This window comes from Musca autumnalis, unplaced genomic scaffold, assembly GCF_047663935.1.
Source record: "Musca autumnalis isolate F117 unplaced genomic scaffold, ASM4766393v1 scaffold_1, whole genome shotgun sequence".
Taxonomy (NCBI): domain Eukaryota; kingdom Metazoa; phylum Arthropoda; class Insecta; order Diptera; family Muscidae; genus Musca; species Musca autumnalis.
The window spans coordinates 222,147,824-222,163,497 of NW_027411644.1; the positions used below are offsets into that span (position 1 = coordinate 222,147,824).

The window sequence follows — 15,674 nt, forward strand, 5'->3', positions numbered from 1 at the left end:
TCAGCACATGTGCGTTGTAAAATTTGTACAATTTTCCAAAAATTTTGCGATAAAAATGTGAAAAATCATCCCTAAGAGGAAGCCAGCGGGTTTTAGAGCTTATCCCAGAAATTATGTAAATTTCGATGAAAAAAACTTGTTTTGATAAAGACCATAAGGGCCACATAAGCTAAAAACTAATAAAAAAAGATTCAGTCGGCTTTGCCTATGTGAATTAAAACTTTCATCTACGGACAGATCTACACAATTGTTGAACTTTGGTGGGGGAGGTAATTTAAAGAGAAGATCGATATCGGCCATTTTAGAAGTTAAAGTAAATTTGGACAACGTTTGGATAAATTTGGTTGCCCCGTTCAAGGGATACCGTGCATACCATTTTAGTGACATTTTTTAAATATTGAAGGGAAGTACAGGAACTTGTTGCCAATCTTCGAACTGAAACTAAGTTTGGACAACTTTTGGGCTGTTTTCACAAGATGTATGGACTTGCCCCTGAAAAAGCATTTACCGTCGTAATTGAGGCAGCGAATTTATCCAATTTCTTTGTGTGGGAGGTACCCGCATGAGTGGACAAATATAGTCTAAATTAAAGCCTGACACACATAGGGCAGATGTATTAGGATGTGTAAAGTATGGACCAAATCGGTCACTCCCTTCAAAAGTTATCGTGCGCAGGATTTGTCCGAGCAGTTTTGGAACTTTTGTGAGGGAGGTAACTGAAGAGTGGTGTGGCTTACCTTCGAACTTATACTAAGTTTGGACAAAATATTACGAAGGCCAAATTTTGAACCTAGTCTGTTGATACGTTCAAGAGTTATCTTGCGCTTCAACAACTAACCACGGTATCATAGGGGTTTTTTGCACTTTTCAGGCTATTTGTTCATTTGTCCTTATTTTCATCCGGGGCAAGTCCATACTTCCTGAGCAAATAGCCTGAAAAGTGCAAAAAACCCCTATGACACCGTGGTTAGTGGTTGCCGTCGTAAGGGAGGCGGTGAATAGAAGTTGTTACACCCAAAATTAAAGCGATTCGAGAGCAGGTCCTGAAACTGAACTTTTCCGAACTTTTAATTGGGAGGTACCCGAATATGTGGACCGATTGAGTCTATATTGGAACCTCATCTAAGTCTGGTAGAAATTTCACGACGCGCAAGGTATGGGCGAAATCTGTTACTCCCTTCAAGAGTTATAGTGCACACAAATTTTCCGAACATTTTCGGAAACCGGAAGGAGTAGACCCATATAACCCATCTTCGAACTTAAACTAAGTTTTTACAAAATATTACGAAAGCCAAATTCTGAACCGAATCGATTTATCCGTTCGAGAGTTATCGTGCGCTCCAGCCAGCTAGCCAGACCGACAGACGGCCGGATATGGCTAAATCAACTACAAATTGTCTGAAACGAATTTCGTCCAAACATATTTGGGGTCTAAAACCATTATTTCGATGAGGCACATTTTGCCCGTATACCCTCGTTAGTGTCAATCATAAATGCTGAGGGATAAAAATAAAAGTATCTTCAAACAGCCAATAAAATGCACATAACATTGAAAGCTTAAATTTTTGTTTGGGAAGTACACGAAGAAGTTGGCCTACCAAATCCATTTTCTTAATTCTCTTTCGAGTTGAGCTTATTAGACCTATTATATACATTGAAAAATTAGGAGTCTACCGAAGTCCCACGCATTCAACCATTACGCTACGTTTCACGGGTGGTTAAGACGATCTTCAGGCGTATTGAATGTTGTTTTTGTGGCAGACGAAGGCAAAGCTTGGGAACTAGTATATATATCACACTTCATTAGATAAATGCATATGCGAAATTATGTCAGTTTATTGAAACTCCAAACTTTTCCTATAGTCCCGCTTGGTAATCCCATTTTTCAATGTTCACAAATACTATGGTAAGTTTTATTCCTACGTCATTAGTAATTGTTCTCCCATATCAGAAGATTTTTGATCATTAATTATTGTCTACTAAAGTTTTTGACAAGTTGACGGTGGCTCAGAACGCTAAGACTCCGGCAACCTTGACACTCAGTTGTCGGAGACCCAGGTTCGAATCCCAGCCTGGCTCATGCTGAAATTATTTTTTATTTTTGCCTTATTAAGGCGAAGGTCATTTATAGTGATATTTGATTAATTCTCTTTCGAGTTGAGCTTATTAGACCTATTATATACATTGAAAAATTAGGAGTCTACCGAAGTCCCACACATTCAACCATTACGCTACGTTTCACGAGTGGTTAAGCCGATCTTCAGACGTATTGAATGTTGTTTTTGTGGCGATCGTGATATAAGTTTAAAGAGTTATCATTCGCACGAACTAGCGAGAAAAACATGCGAACAAGAAAAAGTATACTCCAAATTATTTATATGCGTTAGGAACGAAGAAACAAACTTAATACACCCTCCATACTATGATAGAGGTTATAGAAAACGAAGTGACCTAAAGAAACTAAAAATATTTTCGTCTTGCATGGATTCCAAAAAACCGAATTAATAATCAGAACCCCTGCATATTTCTTATGTAGCACAGTATTATTAGACTAATGGTATTTCTACGATGTGCAAACGAGCACAGACCACATAACCCGGTTTAATTGGATTGTAAATCACTGTGATGTTGCGAATGTCAAAATTTCTGTTGTTTTTAAAATCAAGACAGATCATCTGACCTAAGTCAGTTCATCGTATCGTCAAGAAATAAAACAAAAGTAAAAAAACAATGCTCAGATTTTAGTAAAGACAATGTTCACAATATTTCATTCAACATTTCGTATTATTTTCTAAACCTGCTGATTATGCGAAAATCGTTTGTATTCCCTGGAGCTCCATACAGATATGTCTGCCAGATTTGCACCTTATTTATTAAGATGGCAATTTTCTGATAATTATGTTGCTTGCGCTCTGACATTAAAAAATGATAACAACAACAAGATATAACGAATTTGGTGGGAAATCATGAGTGACTTAAACAAAATGCTGGGTGTTGGCTTGTTCCGTTATTTTTTGTTTTTAACCACATCCCCCTTTTCCTGCACAACTAATGGCCCAGAGTTTGAATGTTTAAAAAATTATGTTAACATAACAAACAAGACGAATTTTCTTGTCAGACTGCTGTCACACGGAGGCTTGTGGGATTTAGCATAACAGAAAAGGAAGCCGAGTGGTGAGGCGCACAAAACCACTCACTGCCAGCGATATCGAAAGCGATGTGAAGCAAAGAAAATAAAAAACGTCAACATGAAACTGTGTATTCAAGTATTTGAGTTTGGTTGACTTGTTTGGCTTCACTGAATGCCTGACAGGATGATGGGTAGGTAGTTTGGTAGGTTTCTTTTCGTTTGACTTTAAGGTTAAATAAATACTGGCATCGTTCAGTTTATATTTTTTGTTGACATGTTTGCTTCTGTATTGGTAAAAATCCATTCACGAAGTTGGCTTTTATAAAATGATTTTAGCTAATGATTTAATGTTGAAGTAGCAGAGCATGGGTGGATGCGTGTGTGTGAAAGAGTGTTCTGTTAGATACCAATCAAGCGAAGAAAAAATCACATCAACAAAAGCAGTCCCTTTCCCCACCCCTCTAAAAAATCACAGCAAACCAAATCAGCCAAACTTCCTCCTTGGTGGCTGCGAAACAGGAGGTGATGTTAAGTTCAGCGGAAGTCAACTCAAAGTTCAAATCCCTGTTGTTTGCTACGATGATGTATTTACATCATCATGATTTTGCATTAATGATGTGTGCGGTATGCGGGGGTCATGCAGATGGGTGCTATAGGATTAAAAACATTAATTTTGAATGAACATAAAAAATTAGGAAAAGATGAAGCCATACTGGTAAATAACATATGGACTATTTCATGGAAATTAACTTTTAGAATTAAGTTATGGAATGTTCACTGTGGGGGTTCTTAAATGAGGCAAGTTGTTATAGACTTTAGTCAAATTTAAATTTACGAAATCCAATATAAACTCATTATTCCATACGTAAAAAATATTTAAGAATTTTTGAGGTCTAATACCAACAGATATTCCAATACAAAAATCCTCCCAAAAACCGAAATCTGATAGGCCTGTTTATGGAAGACAAAAACGTCCTCCCACAGATGATCCTAAGGTATTTTTTATGGAAGACGATCAGATCATTTAAAGAAGACCACAAGTTCATCTTATAGAGGATACCAAGTTACTCTTATAGAAGAACTCAAGAAATAGAATAGAAAACACTAAGTTCTTCAAATAGGAGACCTCAATATAAGACCTCAAGTTCTTCTTTTAGAAACCCATAAAGTCTTTTTATAGAACCCATAGAAGGCTTCTTATGGAAGCCTTCGAATCTTCTTATAGAAATCCAAGATGACTTCTGTTAGAGGCCCAAGTGACTCGTGAATTAACCCAGATATGCCCATTGCTTGATCGTGATCATTTTAAAATTATTTTTATATTATTTTAGAAGCAAATGTGAAATAATAACAGTATGTTCATATGTTTTTTAAAAATTTTTTGAAAAAAGTGGTTTTTGAGGCCGCTTTTGGACACAAGGTTTTATCATATAACTGGGAGTTATGGGACACAAAACCTTTGACATATAGTCCAAAGACACCTTTTCGGCATCTTGTTAACGTTTTTTCGTAGTAGGCTCCACATCGTGTATGTTTTCGTTATAAAACTACCCAATAATTAATCGGTCATAACGCAAATCATTGTAAAAACTAAGCGATAGGTGGCAACTTCGACAAACTAGACCTCAAAACTCAAAAATAGTAGCTCAAAATAATGGAATCGTATAATATCCCAAGAGCTACAGATGTGTACTGAGTATATCACCAAAATAAACGGTACTTTGATAAACATAACATATCAAATTAGCAAGCATTTTGTGTGTCCTATATATAGGACGTTGGGCATATCTGGGTTAAATGAGGTCTTCTTATAGAAAATCTCTAGGTATTCTTATAATAGGCCACAAAGTCTTACTAAGTTCATAAGACCTAAAGTTTTCTTATAGAAACCACAAAGTCTACGTATAGGAAACCACGAAACCTTTTTGTAGAAGCTACAAAGCCTTCGTATAGAAGACCACAAGGTCTTCGTATAGAAGACCACAAGGTCTTCGTATAGAAGACCACAAGGTCTTCATATAGAAGACCACAAGGTCTTCGTATAGAAGACCACAAGGTCTTCGTATAGAGACCACAAGGTCTTCGTATAGAAGACCACAAGGTCTTCGTACAGAAGACCACAAGGTCTTCGTATAGAAGACCACAAGGTCTTCGTATAGAAGACCACAAGGTCGTCGTAAAGAAGACCACAATGTCTTCGTATAGTGGACCACGATATCTTCGTATAGAAGACAACAATGTCTTCGTATAGAAGACCACAATATCTTCGTATAGAAGACCATAAGGTCTTCGTATAGAAGACCATAAGGTCTTCGTGTGGAAGACCATTAGGTCTTCGTATAGAAGACCATAAGGTCTTCGTATAGAAGACCATAAGGTCTTCGTATAGAAGACCATAAGGTCTTCGTATAGAAGACCATAAGGTCTTCGTATAGAAGACCATAAGGTCTTCGTATAGAAGACCATAAAGTCTTCGTATAGAAGACCATAAGGTGTTCGTATAGCAGACCATAAGGTCTTAGTATAGAATACCATAAGGTCTTCGTATAAAAGACCACAAAGTCTTCCTATAGAAGAACATAAGGTCTTCGTATAAAAGACCACAAAGTCTTCCTATGGAAGACAACAAGGTCTTCCTATGGAAGACCACAAGGTCTTCGTATAGAAGACCACAAGGTCTTCTTATGGAAGACCACAAGGTCTTCGTATAGAAGACCACAAGGTCTTCGTATAGAAGGCCATAAGGTCTTCGTATAGAAGACCATAAGGTCTTCGTATAGAAGACCATAAGGTCTTCGTATAGAAGCCCATAAGGTCTTCGTATAGAAGACCATAAGGTCTTCGTATAGAAGACCACAAAGTCTTCCTATGGAAGACAACAAAGTCTTCCTATGGAAGACAACAAGGTCTTCCTATGGAAGACCACAAGGTCTTCGTATAGAAGACCACAAGGTCTTCGTATAGAAGACCACAAGGTCTTCGTATAGAAGAGCACAAGGTCTTCGTATAGAAGACCACAAGGTCTTCGTATAGAAGACCACAAGGTCTTCGTATAGAAGACCACAAGGTCTTCGTATAGAAGACCACAGGGTCTTCGTATAGAATACCACAAGCTCTTCGTATAGAAGACCACAAGGTCTATTTATAGAAGACCAAAAGGTCTTCTTATAGAAGACCACAAGGTCTTCGTATAGAAGACCACAAGGTCTTCGTATAGAAGACCACAAGGTCTTCGTATAGAAGACCACAAGGTCTTCGTATAGAAGACCACAAGGTCTTCGTATAGAAGACCACAAGGTCTTCGTATAGAAGACCACAAGGTCTTCGTATAGAAGACCACAAGGTCTTCGTATAGAAGACCACAAGGTCTTCGTATAGAAGACCACAAGGTCTTCGTATAGAAGACCACAAGGTCTTCGTATAGAAGACCACAAGGTCTTCGTATAGGAGACCACAAGGTCTTCGTATAGAAGACCACAAGGTCTTCGTATAGAAGAACACAAAGTCTTCGTATAGAAGAACACAAAGTCTTCGTACAGAAGACCACAAAGTCTTCCTATGGAAGACCACAAGGTCTTCGTATAGAAGACCATAAGGTCTTCGTATAGAAGACCATAAGGTCTTCGTATAGAAGACCATAAGGTCTTCGTATAGCAGACCATAAGGTCTTCGTATAGCAGACCATAAGGTCTTCGTATAGAAGACCATAAGGTCTTCGTATAGAAGACAACAAAGTCTTCCTATGGAAGACAACAAGGTCTTCCTATGGAAGACCACAGGGTCTTCGTATAAAAGACCACAAGGTCTTCGTATAGAAGACCACAAGCCCTTCGTATAGAAGACCAAAAGGTCTACTTATAGAAGACCAATAGGTCTTCTTATAGAAGACCACAAGGTCTTCGTATATGCCCTCAAGGTTCTCGTATAGAAGAAAATAAAGTCTTCGTGTAGAAGACCAAAAGGTCTTCGTATAACAGACCATAAAGTCTTCGTATAGAAGACCATTAGGTCTTCATATAGAAGACCATAAGGTCTTCGTATAGAAGACCACAAGGTCTACCTTTAGAAGTCCAAAAGGTCTTCTTATAGAAGACCACAAGATCTTCGTATAGAAGACCACAAGGTCTTCGTATAGAAGACCACAAAGTCATCGTATAAGAGGACAACAAGGCCTTCGTATAGAAGACCACAAGGTCTTCGTATAGAAGACCACAAAGTCTTCGTATAGAAGACCACAAAGTCTTCATATAGCAGAAGTCTTCTTATAGATGACCACAAGGTCTTCCTATAGAAGACCACAAGGTCGTCGTATAGAAGACCGCAAGGTCTTCGTATAGAAGACCACAAGGTCTTTGTATAGAAGACCAAAAAGTCTTCGTATAGAAGACCAAAAGGTCTTTGTATAGAAGACCACAGGGTGTTTGTATAGAAGACCAAAATGTCTTCGTATAGAAGAACAAAAGGTCTTCGTATAGAAGACAAAAGGTCTTCGTATAGAAGACCAAAAGGTCTTCGTATAGAAGACCAAAAATTCCTCGTATAGAAGACAAAAAGATCTTCGTATAGAAGACCAAAAGGTCTTCGTATAGAAGACCAAAAGGTCTTCGTATAGAAGACCAAAAGGTCTCCGTATAGAAGACCAAAAGGTCTTCGTATAGAAGACCAAAAGGTCTTCGTATAGAAGACCAAAAGGTCTTCGTATAGAAGACCAAAAAGGTCTTCGTATAGAAGACCAAAAGGTCTTCGTATAGAAGACTATAAGGTCTTAGTATAGAAGACCACAAGGCCTTCATATAGAAGACCACAAGGTCTTCGTATATAAGACCACAAGGTCATCGTATAGAAGACCACAAGAAGAACAATTTGCCTTCTTGTAGATCTCTATATAGAATTTCACAAGGTCTTCATTTAGAACACCACTAAATCTTAAATTTCATCTTATAGAAAATTTTAAGGTCTTCTTGTAGGATAACTCGTCTATTAAAACACCTTCTCTTCGGTTCGTTCTCCAACTACTGTTCTGTAATTGTCACAAAAGAATACAAAGCCTGAGGAAAGGAAAATTTTTTGACATAACGCACGACCAAATTACCCGCATAAATTATGCACTTGTCTCTTCAATGAAAGAAAAAACAAACCAAAAATGTTTATTATTCGAAATTTTTGTTGATTAAGATTGTAAAGCCCATAATTAGCATCCATGCCAATGTAAAACACACATTTTAGCATAATTATCAAACATTAACCAGCCTTGAGCGAACAGAAGGAAAACAACAATTGTTTATGTGAGATTACTGTAATATCCGTAGCTCTCTTTCCAATACTGACTACAGTAAGGGAAAATTCAAAGGATATATTCAAAACATGGAAAACATAAAACCGAATATTGCCCCTGGGTTTATACCTGCGCTATAAAAACGTAATTAGGCTAATAACATTTGGAAAATGTTAAACTTTAAATTGGAATATAAAGCGAGAGAATTTCTCATATCAAGCTTTGTGCTTTTCACTTTGAAATTAGCCGGGGTGGTTCAATCGAAACAATTGGCACGTCATCATAAATCTACGTATTTATGGTCTTGTTGGGTATCCATTATTGCCTACATCATGTGCCAATTTGTTTGAACAGATTTGTTGATATTGTACAAACCAAATAATTTTTAAAATATTAATTTAGAAGCATATTTTATACATATTCTATGAGCCATATAAAAACAGTTATTAACTATCTTCATTAATTTTAGGTATGTTCAAAATCAGTTGAAACAATAAACTGTGTGTAATGGTAAGTGACATGTATTTATGTATAAAAGGTTACAGAAGTTCATTTCATTAAAAAAAAATAATTATTTATGAAAAGGTATCACAGTACTGTACCTTGGATATACACCGTACATATATCAACCTAAATCAGGGATATGCTACATAACACATTACCACTGACATCACTAACCATTGTCATCATCAGTATAACATATTTTTAATGACATCATGTGTCAAGAGATGTTTACCGTATACAGTTGTTGTTCCTTTACCTAATGTACCTCATCATTCAAGGTACGAACAGCACGTGTTAACTAAATTACATAAAGTGGGAGACACAGAAAATAAAACCGAAGGTGAGGTTGAAGTTAACATGGGTTTTCTGCGCAAATGAGTGCTAGATTTAGACGAATATTCATCATAGTATGTTTCTATGTATATGTATTTGTATGTAATATTCTACTTAACTAAATTAATTTTATCATATTTTTTGTTGCTCTTCATTATTCCTATTTTTGGTTTTGTTAATGCGGGTGTGGAGCTGAGAAGAAGGAGAACATTATGACCAAAAATGATTTATTAATTATATTTAATGGTTTATGCTGCCAATGTGTGGGCTAGCTGTTCGTAGTGTGTGTAGGTGGGTATGTAATTAAATGTTATTGCAAGAATTTAGTAAACATAACATTAATGTTCATAAATATTTATTTGGTAAGTGTGGCAAATGTAATAGGGAAATTTATGGACTTTTGAAAACTTTAAATATCAAAGAAAAGGTGGATATAAATGAGCCATACCTACACATAAATTAATATAGTGGCGGTCACTAGTCGTCTGTTGTTTAGAACAGGTAAGAAAGTGTCAGTCAGCGGAGATATACACTCAACCTTTGACCAAAAAAATTAAGCAAACACAATAATTATGTCGTATATAAAATTTATTAATTTTGTATCACGAATTTGCTTCAAAATACGCGGAAAATCAAAAAATAACAAAAAACCGAACAAAATGCAGTATAACGGTACATTTTTTAAAGTTTTTTCTTCTTTTGTCTGTTAAACGTAAATGTGGCAGCGAATACAAGTTGAATCAAAATAATCAAAGTGATTCCAGATCTTAAACTGCTCTTTTCCGAAGTGTTGTATATATTTGAACTTTATCTAAGATTTGCAGAAATATTACTATGTGCAGAGTATGGACCAACTCGGTTCCTGCTTTCGAGAGTAATTGCGCGCACTATTTTAGGAAGGTGTGGACCGATATTGCCCATCTTCAAACTTAACCTAAGTTTGGTTTGATCCATTCGAGAGTTACCGTGCCCTACAGCCAATACACATTGTACCATTTGGGTTGTTTACATTTTTTTTCTCAGGACTATTTTCCAAGGAAGTATGGACTTGCCCCTAAAAAAACTTGTATCGTCGTATTGGGGGAAGCGAATACATTTTTTTAACCTTTGTAGGGGAGGTACTTGAAAAAGTGGACCGATATGGCTCGTCTTCGAACTTCAAATAATTTGGAAAAAATAAATTTTTGGATCAAATCGGTTAATCCGTCCGAGATTTATTGTGCGCTCCAGCCCCAACACATGGTCCCATATAGGTTTTTTACACCTTTCGAGCCAATTTCTTGAGAAGTATGGACAAAAATTGTACCGTCATAATAAGACAGCGAACACGAATTGTTACAAATAAAAACAAAGCGATTAGAGAGCGGGTTCTAAACTGAACTTTTCCGAATTTTTGTGTAGACCGAAGGAGTGCACCGATATAGTCCATATTCTAACATGATTTATATCTGGCAGAAATGGACAGATATGGCTCATTTTCGAACTTAATCTAAGTTTGAACAACATATTACGAATGCCAAATTTGGGACCAAACCGGTTAATCTGCCATAGGGGTTTTTACACTTTTCGGACTATTTTCGCAGGAAGTGTGGATAAAACTTGTATCGTCGAATGCCAAATTTTTAAACGAATCGGTTGATCCGTTCGAAAGTTATCATGCGCTCCAGCCAGCTAGCATTTTGCCCGTATGAAAGTGTATATACCCTCGTTAGCATAAATGCTGAGGGTATAAAAAATCGAAACGATCTGAGAGGAGCTCTAAAACATTACTTTTTTCGTATTTTGTGTTGGAAATACCCGAAGGAGTGGACCGATATAGTCCATATTCGAACCCGATATGTATCTGGAAGGATACTATTTGGTCAAAACATGGCATATAGTATGTTTAGTCCAAATCGATTGTTCCCTCCGAGAGTTTTCGTTCACACCATTTTACAGAAAATGTTGAACTTTTGTGGGGAGGAACCCGAGAAAGTGGACCGATATGGACCATCTTCGAACTTAAACTAAGTTTGGGCAAAATATTACGAAGGGCAAAATTTTGTTCGAATCGGATGATCCGTCGGACTTGGCTAAATCGGCTCCAAATTGTCTGAAACGAATTTCCTCCAAACATACTTGGGGTCTAAAACCGTTATTTCGATGAGGCACATTTTTAGTCGTATCAAAGTGTATATTAAGGCTAAAGGCTGAGGTATAACAAACGAATTTTTATGATTTTGAAACAAATTTAAGGGGTTACTCCCACTTGTACGAGTAATACACAAAAAAGCCATTACGTTTTAAATTTCAGCTATTTAAGTTTTAAATTGGCTATAACCTTCAAAATACTGAAAATCTGGCGGTACCGTTCTTTGTGGGATATGTCAAAAAGTGGACATATACAGTCAAAATTCTGGGGGAATGTTTGAAAATCTGGCGGTACCGTTCTATGTGGGATATCTCAAAAAGTGGAGCTATACAGTCAACATTCTGGGGGAATGTTTGTAGCCCCACCGAAGACTAAATAACAAATGTCAGCCAAATTCGGTGTGATAATGAGTCTAACACCCTAAAAATACCTAATTTTACTAATTCAAAACGAAGACCTATGTCTAATTATTTTCGTGAAAAAGCTTTTTTTTATTACATTTACAATTACATTTACAGCAAATTTGATAGATAATTTAAGTAAAATATTGAAAATAACTGAATGCAGTTGGTACCATTTTATGGGAACTCCACCAAAGCAAGGATTTATGAATGGTGACTTTCTGGCCTACCAATGAAAACGCGAAAATTTACAATCAAAAATTGTTTTTTTGTTTTCTTAAGTAGTCTCCTCCAGCATGATTTGTACTTTTTCATGCGATCAGATCAATTGTTGAAACACTTTTTCCATTCCCAATGAAACACCTCCAAAACATGGTATGACCCGTCAATTCCACGTTTTGTCCGGTCAAACGGGCACTAGTTTGAATCGAGGTGTGAGAACTCGCATTGTCATGACACACAATGATTCTTCTTCTCTTGTTGCTACGTTTTTCAAGCCGTACAGTCGCCACATTGTCTGTTTTTCCGTAGAAACATGCGACTATTTGCATAGAAGTGTTTCTTCCATGAACAACATTCGTTGGATTTGGCTCGCATTCGAACACCCACATAGATCCAAGATTCGTAGTCTGTGACGATATAATAATCGTATTCAAAACTTCTATACGTCCAATCGTGCTGGATACAACGATATTAAACCGTTTTTAGGTACAGATGTTCATGCAATATCAAATATGTACTGGTGGAAGAAATGCCCAAGGATGCCTCTATCTCCCGTTACGTCAAAGGACGATCTTGCTATATCAGTTCACACACGACTTGTTTTCAGGCACAACGGCCGTTTTTGGACGACTAGACAGCGGAATCCTATGCAAATGCATATATGGTTAGGATGGACGTAGAGAAAATCTGATTAGACAGAAACTCGTTTTATTACAAAATAAAACGAATTAGGTCCAGAAAGGTTTGCATGTTTTGCATATCGTGCATATCTTGACATATTGTTTACATATCAGCATGAAATGAGCATATGCAAAAATATATTCAAGGATTTGTGGTCTAAATATCCCACCGAAATGACTGAAATTTGGTATTAAGTCTTCGTTAGGGGTATGCAACTTTACAATTGAAATCTGTCCGCATAGGTCCACGTCTTCATGTAGCCCCCAGAGAACGGTACCTACCGATATTCGGTATTTTGAAAGTTGTAGCCTCGATATCCCATCGAAATGACTGAAAATTGGTATTCAGTCTTTGTTGGGGTATAAAACATTCCACCTGAAATTTTTCGGCATAGGTCCACGTCTTCATATAGCCTCCCGATTTTCGGTATTTTGAAGGTTGTGCCCTCAATATCCCTCCGAAATGGCTGAATTTTGGATTTAAGATTTCGTTGGGGGTATAAAACATTCCACCTGAAATTTATCGGTATAAGTCCACGTCTTAATATAGCCCCCATAGGATGGTACCTCCAGATTTTCGGTATTTTGTAGGTTGTGGCCTCAATATCCCACCGAAATGACTGAAATTTGGCATATTGTCTTCGTTGTGGGTATAAAACTTTCCACCTGAAATTTGTCGGTATAGGTCCACGTCTTCATATAGCCCCCATAGAACGGTACCACCGGATTTCTGGTATTTTGAAGGTTGTGCCCAGAAGGTTGTGCTGAAAATTGGTATTAAGTCTTCCTTGGGGGTAAACAACTTTCCACCTAAAATTTGTCGGTTTAGATTTAGGCCTTCATATAGCCCGCATAGAACGATACCTCCCGATTTTCGGTATTTTGAAGGTTGTGGCTGTGGTTATACATTTCCAAGGTAAATTTATGTAAGGTATATGCATGAATTACAACAACTAACAAATTTACAAAAACAACATTGTTTATTTTGTCAAAGATAAATATTGAATAATAGGGTCGTTCCAAAATTTTTTTCAGGAAAAACATAAATCCTCTAGAATAGAACAAATTTGAATCAAAATGTAAATACAACGCATTCAGAATTCACGTATGTAATTTTTATTGCTCGTTTACGGTGAAAAGAAACATTTTATGGTAGCAAATTTCGAAGTTTCAAATTTCATGAGTAGGCCCTATTACATTTTGAAAACTAAATTTACAAAAATAGTAAGAATACATGTGATTGTCACTACTACCTTGTATAAATATGCCTTGTACATTACTCTATTTTATTGACTTGTCTGAAGAGAATTTTAAACAGAAAAATTGTACACAAAAACATTTTTGTACTTATTATTGAAATATTTGTTGCATAAGAAAATATGTACATTTTTGCATATGCAAAAATTATGCATTTTGCATATGTCATATGTTTCGATTGCAATGTAATCAGAAGCCAAAAATATGCCCAGTCCCAAAATTTCACATGAATCGGACCAGAAATAGGGCTGTCTACTCATGACCTTCGTTTTTTAGCGAGTGCCGGCCACGATTGAATTTATTAAACCAGTTTTGCATAGAGCTTAGGTTGGTCCTTTATCGACATAACAATATTAAATTCGATTATACACGTCGAAAGTTATGAAAAATAACACTGGTCAACAGGACTTTTGTTTTAACCGAAGTTGCAGTTGTTTCTAGTTATTTTCAAATCCGGTCCCGGTTTTTCTCCATCAGCTCTTGTTTTTGAGATATAGCTCAAAATCGGTTTTTACGAGTTTAACCCAGACTTTCGTTATTTTCGGATACAAATAAATATTTTTTGTGGGTTTTTCGACATTAATATATTAAGGAGATTTTTTTTTGAAATAGTTATGGTGAGTATATATCAAAAAAATATAGAAAATATACGACGGACCTTGTAAAAATTGCATATTTTGAGTACTTTAAGCTGTAATTACGTCATCGGGAGAAGTCATAGGATCTTCATATGGTACTCCGGATATGCTTAGGGTGTCTACTATATAATCCAGTATTCAAATGTATAATATGAAGTTCATAGCCCCCATGATTCGGCCATAACCTAAAAATTGGCGGTACCGTTGCATGGGGTCTACCCCAAAACGTGGAAAGATACAGCCCATCTTCGAACATGATCTGCCTGCAAACAAAAGACGCATTTTTTTTTTAAATTTCAGCATCATATCTCAATTTTTGTGGATGCTAGAGTTATTAGCACAGACAGACGGACGGCCATCCATAAATCGACTCAGAATTTTAACAAGTCTATTCTAGAGCTGGCAAACTATCGATAATAAGATTATCGTTTGGATTGCTGTCGAAGACTAACGTTAAAGTCTTCCACAAGAAACACTTTTTTGGGTTATTTGTTGCGAATTATAGGAAAAATAATCGGTTTGGAATCCGATATAAATGAAGCCTTACGACAGCTATCAAAACTATACTCAGACTATCGATAGTGTGCCAGCTCCAGTCCACCCTAAACCTACCATTCTGATTCACTTTGTCATCCTAATATTTGTAAACCATAAATATACGAATGAATTATTGCCGGCGTGATTGTGATTGACATTTATTAGTGTTTTAATTTGCCTTCAATCAAAACAATGGCTTTTTAATAAGAAAACACTATACGAAATAAAACTTTTTCTATTGTTTGATTTTATTCGAATATCTACTTATCACTTCTCTTCGTTGACTTTGTATCTGCTTTTGTTTTGTTCATTACAACAAACATTTATTGAAAATACACATTAAGAGTTTCCGTTGTCGAGTGTGTGTTTGTCAATAATGAAATATAATGTGGGAAAAGTTTTATTGAAATGAATGGAACTTATACCTGATCACCTTAATGGTTTCCCACATTTATTTTCCCCTATGACGCAATTATAATTAGTCGGATGGGGGAGCTGTATTTATACATTGTTAATTACATTAATTAATGAACATGGCATAGGAAATAACCAAAATATAATATGGT

General features: G+C 36.4%; 1 protein-coding gene across 8 annotated transcripts in view; it reads left to right on the forward strand.

Annotated features, from left to right (window-relative positions):
• The window catches only part of 5-HT7 (5-hydroxytryptamine receptor 7), a 554,635-nt gene that overhangs the window by 66,153 nt on the left and 472,808 nt on the right, over positions 1-15,674 (forward strand). For 2 of the 8 annotated variants that reach the window (XM_073960262.1, XM_073960264.1), the window contains exon 2: positions 8,875-8,915. The exons of the other annotated variants lie outside the window; for them this stretch is intronic. The gene's annotated coding sequence lies outside the window, so the exon portion shown is untranslated. The remainder of the gene's footprint in view (positions 1-8,874; positions 8,916-15,674) is intronic. 8 annotated transcript variants of the gene reach the window in all.